At 45.8% G+C, this 6000-nt stretch overlaps 1 protein-coding gene across 2 annotated transcripts in view; it reads left to right on the top strand.

Annotated features, from left to right (window-relative positions):
* Window positions 1–1208: 1208 nt before the first annotated feature.
* The window catches only part of LOC142587825 (lysosomal aspartic protease-like), a 73515-nt gene continuing 68723 nt past the window's right edge, over window positions 1209–6000 (top strand). For both annotated transcript variants that reach the window (XR_012829623.1, XM_075699117.1), the window contains exon 1: window positions 1209–1408. The gene's annotated coding sequence lies outside the window, so the exon portion shown is untranslated. The remainder of the gene's footprint in view (window positions 1409–6000) is intronic.

The following is a 6000-nucleotide window of genomic DNA, read 5'->3' as shown; positions in this document are numbered from 1 at the left end:
GTCTTGTCTACCTCAGGGCAATGGCTGCTTTTAATAGCAGAGTTGATGTAGCTCATTTCTCACATGGATGATTAACCTAAACGCGAACGTCATCTTCGTGCGGTTTTCTTTCTTTTTGTCTGTTTTTGTTTGATTGTTGTGCTGAGTGTAAAAGTAGCTAAAAATGATTGCCCCGTTTAACACAGTGGAGGGGCTCTGGGTCCATTTTGGCAATATTTTAACCAATCAGCCATTCGTAAAGAGGAATGAGCTTTGGTGAGCGAGAAAATCACGAATATTGCAACTCGCATTGGGGCCACCTATTTTGAACCATGGTACGTATCATGTTACGTCAGCGCTCGCTGATTCACAAGGGTGCCAAAGGAGTGGCTCAAACGGAGCTGCCATGCAGATTACATTAACTCCTTCGTTCAGTGGGGGCGATTCAAATTGAGGAGCCGCAGCGACATCTTCGGTGGAAATTTTCCATGGAACAAGGTCCCATGCTGGCGCACAGTAAACGATGACAGACTTTTAAGCGAATCATCTACGACCTCTAGTCCGTTTCATACATCAAGTGCAGCGCTGTGGAAGCTAGATATACTTTGTGCAGTGGCTGCTTTCGCACTTAGAGACACTTTGGTGTCTTTTGACGGATATTTGTGAAAATGTTCTTCTTATAAGGTCAATTCTGAATGAAAATAAGAATTTACCCTTAGAAGCAGGCAAACCCTGCGCCCATTCGGCTGTGAACACGTTGCGTTACGCCAATTTGCTTTTAGTTGTTTTTCTTTATCTGCATCCCGTCGCGGCAGCCTCACGTGCATGCTCGAGCGAGCAAACGCCACTGGCGACCAGCGAAGCCTAACGGAACGTGTGGAGTGATAAAATTTGGAGACCGCACTACTTGCGTACCTTCCACAGCGTTGCGCCTGATGTATGAACCGGAGTATAGCTCAGTTTAATATTTTCGTGTAGTGTCCCTTCAAAGTAGCGAAACGGAGGAATTGTGAACTGTATGAAATCCGAGAAGATGAACACGGCCGTCCATCCCTCCGCACACGTGTGTGACGACATGCCTTCGAACGCTGAGGCATGGGTCTCTAAGTAGAAGAAGGCTCACAGCGCTCGCTTGGACATTTTCCTATTTCCTTTTTTGTACGTATACGCAGCGCGCGACCACCTCGCGCGCCTTTGAAAGCCTTACGGAGTCCCGTCGTCCGTAACGGTATTGTTTTATGCGCTGCCTCCCCTCCGAGCGACGTAGTGGAGTCGGCCTTGACGCCTTCTTCAATTTGCTGACACGCGACACCTGCGCGGCGCCAAGCGAGGAGCCAAGTGGCGACGCACTTGCGGCGTCGAGGGCTTCTCGCGAGACGCTGTTCGTCGGGGAAGGCGTGCCGCTGTAGCCTCCGGCGACCTTTTAACCGTGAGTCATCACGCCACGACTACAGGCGATACGTGAGGTTTGCTGCCGCAATGCATACGCGTGAAAAATCGTGCCAGCGATGAGGAAGCGCGTACCGTGTAACATGTATAGTAGGCGACCGCGACCTGCCACAGCTGCATATATAGTATACAATGGAACGTTCGAGTAGATGGTGCATGTTTTTACGCTTTTCTACGCCAGCGAATATGTTTTGCATTTGGGCGTTAACTGCAGTTTCTCAATCGAACAATAACGCTGTCGAATCGGTTAACTAAGAAATCCAGCTCCAATTATTCTATTTATTGACTCGTTCGCGCAGAGTTGCGGCTTCCTATCGCCTGCACTTTCTTCCTTATGAGCCCTTTGAGTCTTGACGACTATTGAGATAATGCCTGCTTTTATAGCCGATGTATTCACCGTATGTAACTACCTGCAGCATTGGTGTACTTCCGTTTTTAGATTGACGTGGGTCTACTGCATTTTAGCGACTGTTCTGGCCTGATATAATTCTTTCGGATTGAACGGAGGAATAAAGTACAAATATGCGCTATACGTTAGAACACAATAAAGATTGAGCTATTCTTGAATTAGTATGCGCAAACATCTTTTCTGTTGGGGCTCGGCGAGCAGCTATACGTACAGCCGGACCACACAGGGATAGAGCAAGGAACCAAACCGGACACATTGTTACCGTCTGCTCGGGTTGTACGTACTGTATTTTCCGGATTATAGTACGCGCCTGGTGTGTAGTTCACAGAGGACAGTTTGGGTATAAAAGGTTCTTTTTCTTTTAGATAGTCCACTCACAACTGTATAATACGCAGGGACGCTTAAGTATACAGTAGAGAAGGAACCCACGTTGCAAGCTTTTCTGCAAATTTGGCCATCCTGGACTCCTGCAACCAGGTACCTTCCTCTGCGCAGTCATTTCCTTCCTATGTTCCTGTGAAGCAGCCCAAATCTCTACATTTTTCTTTGTACGAATGCGTATAAATTCGTGGCAGCGTTTCTAACAGGGTTTCGCACATGTGCTCGCAAGTCTAAACACTGAAAAGCAGTCATTTACGTAGCACAAGGAGCGTTCGCTTAGGGCCAATATGGGCTGGAAATATTGATCCTACGCAGAGACAGTCATAGCACGCCTGATTGTGAACTTGTTTTCTTGAAGCGTTCTTCCCGTCTTAAGAAATAAGATGATGCATAGTCCGAACCTGTAGACAGTCCGCACACCGCAATATTTCAATTCATTAAATTTGCAAGACCGCGGACTGCAGTGCGGAAACTACACTACTTGCAATGTCACGACAACTATCCCTGAAGGCAACGTTTTTTTTTACTTACTTGACGTTTGGTTCTTGCTTCTTTGTTATTTTGATGTGTTTTTATTTAAACGTGTTTGTGGTGGAGGTTGGAACTATGGGCGATATCCGCTTCTGTTTCCGGCTTAGCGAAATCGTACGTAGCAAAGCAAGGCCGGCTAAAACAGACAAACAAACAAACAAACATACAAACAAACAAACAAATAAGCATACCAGACAAAATAATAAACTAAAATATATCGTAAATAATGCAAACTATAAATGAAAGTTAGAATGTGCTAAAGAGCACATAAAATTCTGACTAGCACATTGTTCGCTAGAACACACAGCGCAGGATCTAATGTCAGCTCGTATAACAGCGATGAATAAGAAATAAAATTATAAAGCAGTCAGTTGGAGGTCATATGTCATTGAAGAAAGCACAGACTTTCATACAATGTGCCCATATACGAGGTTGCACGACTGGTTGCAACAAAAGTTCGTGATGAAGCGACCATTCCGCAAGACAGTATAGTGTCGCACGGGGTATTTCCACCAGCTATAATTCATACGAAAACACGTTACCGCCCCATCGCTCTCATAATTTTCCCCCATTCTCGATCATTCCAAAAATTATTTCTATGCATTAGCTGGACACTCATGATGTTTGGTTGTTGCATAAGACTCGAATATTTTTTTTTTCCAGTTAAACTGCCGTTGTTGTCTAGAAAGCGCAATTAAAGTCCGAATTTTTTCCGATGCGAAGCGGTTGGTCTATTAAGATGCCGTAAATCTGGATGTGAAAGAAAATCGAAGTGCCTTAGTAGGAAGAAAAAGTCAATTACTTAAATTTTGTGGTTTTTTGTGCGATAATCACATGATAGTAATATTTAGCACGCCGTAGTAGGCTAATACGGATTAATTTTGCCCATCTGAAGTCCTGTGCACCTTAATCGAAGCACACGAACGTTCTTGCATTTTGCCGCCGTCAAAATGCGGCCGCACCGATCGGGGTTGAACCCAGGACCTCGAGCTCACCAGCACATTGTCATAGTCACTATATAGCAAGCGTGACGTGTAGTAGGGAAGATCCAGCGGGTCTGTAAGCTACAATGTCACTCTTAATATAAATCGCGGCTGAGTACAAACATTAATCGACGCTCGCTGCGTAGAACAAATGATGAGTGTGGTACTTTTCTTTGTTCTTTTAACCCAGAATCATTACTTGGTCAGCGAGCTCGGCCTGAGGACCAATGAAACTTTATTTTTGTAAAATGAATCATGGATGTTGAGTCCCCGTTTATCAGATATTGCTCAGTCTCATGTTCACGGAGCCGCTCATTCCCCCCCCCCCCTCACCTCTATTTTCTTCGCAACGCAGTCGCCTACCATTGTATGCACGATTGGCTCGCTGTAAGACACCTCCAAAAAACAGGAGCGCCAGGTGCGCAGTAATATCACCTCCTGCAGCGCTATATGCATGACCTGCTATAAGCATGAGTATTCCATCGGATAATACTAAAAAAAGTCTTCCTTGAATGCGAAGGCACTGTAATTACTAAACATTGCAGTTACCACTTTCACACGTCATTTTTTGAATCGGAATTCAATCACGTTGAAAGACCTGTGGAGAAATGTACACGTAACTTGTCTGGCAAAGCTGTAAATTACCATCCAATCATCTCATGTTCCAACCCAAATTTCTTGAAGTACATCTTTATAATGTTCTTCTATCCCTCGCGTTATCATGCTTAGAGTGCTCCATTCCTACTGCTGTGGGGAATGTGATGTGGCAAGCGATATGCATGGGCAGAAGAAATATGGTGCTGCGAGTGGCTCGACAATATCGATCGGCTCACGCTGGCAACGCGTCACCTAAAAACTCGTGCAGTTTATTGAAGTTTGACAAATGAAGGTGTGGAAGTCGACGCGCTAAACGATATTGGTCCCGATAGAATGCTTGATAGGATGCTATAGATGCATCATAGCCGAACAATTTGAGCAGCGCGACACAAAACGAAGAAGAATGTGCTGAAAATGGAACGTCAAGGTCTATCAAATGAAGAACTGCTGCTGCCAGTAAATGTAGGATCTTCCTAGAAATCCGCTTACAAAATATCGCCTGAACGTAGAAAAAGAGCTACAGCTATGAGCGGTATTTTTAGGTGAAGAAAACAACTCGCTAATAGCTTATATACTGTGGTAGCTGTTAATTTATAATTTATCTTCGCTTTACTTTGATCTCAGAGCCGACTAGTAGAAGTTGTGGCTGCGTCTAACGCAGCAAATATGCATCGTAGATTTTTTATGCTTGCGTTAATCCTGCGGAGCCACACAGCGACAAGGGCAACCGGAGGCAAACACACGCCGGAAATGGAAACGTAAATTTAACAAAAACTTGAGAAATCTGAAGAACTGCTAGAAACAAGCCCGCGACCTTCCTCCAGGTACGGGAAGGAAGAAACTTCTATCCCTGGGCATCCAGAACAGCTCAGGCGAACTAATTGAAGCACACCGACATGGGCAAATGATTCGCCTCATCTTCACTGGAACAGGCAGTACTCTGCGAAGATTGCAATACCCCGTGGCGACAAACTACAGTCAAGAAGCACTCTTCACGTCCCTGCATATGCAAATAAAGGTGGCCCCTATTAGTCGTAACATGCATCCGGCATATAACTTTGGCAGGAGAAGAGCACGAGTCAAAACAAAAGAATGAGAATACGGCACACTCTCCACCGCTCGCTGGACAGATGCGGCCAATTACTCGAATGGGCAGATCATGGTATTTAGCATGGCAGGACACGGACAGGAGTAGCAGGCATCCGCTTCCGCTCGTACGCAGAACGTGACCGCAGCAGAAGAGGCCACCATTGCCCTCACCATCTCGGCATCGAGACAGCATGAGGAAATATATATTCTCACAGATTGTAAATTAACATGTCGAGCCTGTGAGAACAGCAACGTCCATAAAGTAGTATGTGATATCCTCAACCGCCTCAATGAAATACCCGGCATCACGCACCACGATACTCTCGACAACGGGTCAAGAAGCCGTTAGCTGAAACCATCGTGCCTGCACGATAGCCTGATGTCACTACAACCTGGCGCTGCAAGAGACGCCAGAAGACCTCAGTTCACAAGCACTACACGCTTACTACGAAATACTCCAGCACGACGGCCTTTCGAGAAGAACGCTGCCGCCACTGCAACCATACCTTGCCAGAACTGAAGCCACAGCGTGAAGGCGACTTGGCCAACACCTATCCCCACCTCACGCTCCTCCACGCGATG

This window comes from Dermacentor variabilis, chromosome 7 (genome assembly GCF_050947875.1).
Source record: "Dermacentor variabilis isolate Ectoservices chromosome 7, ASM5094787v1, whole genome shotgun sequence".
NCBI lineage: Eukaryota > Metazoa > Arthropoda > Arachnida > Ixodida > Ixodidae > Dermacentor > Dermacentor variabilis.
The sequence above is the reverse complement of the archived record's forward strand: the minus strand, read 5'-3'. Positions and strand labels throughout refer to the sequence as shown.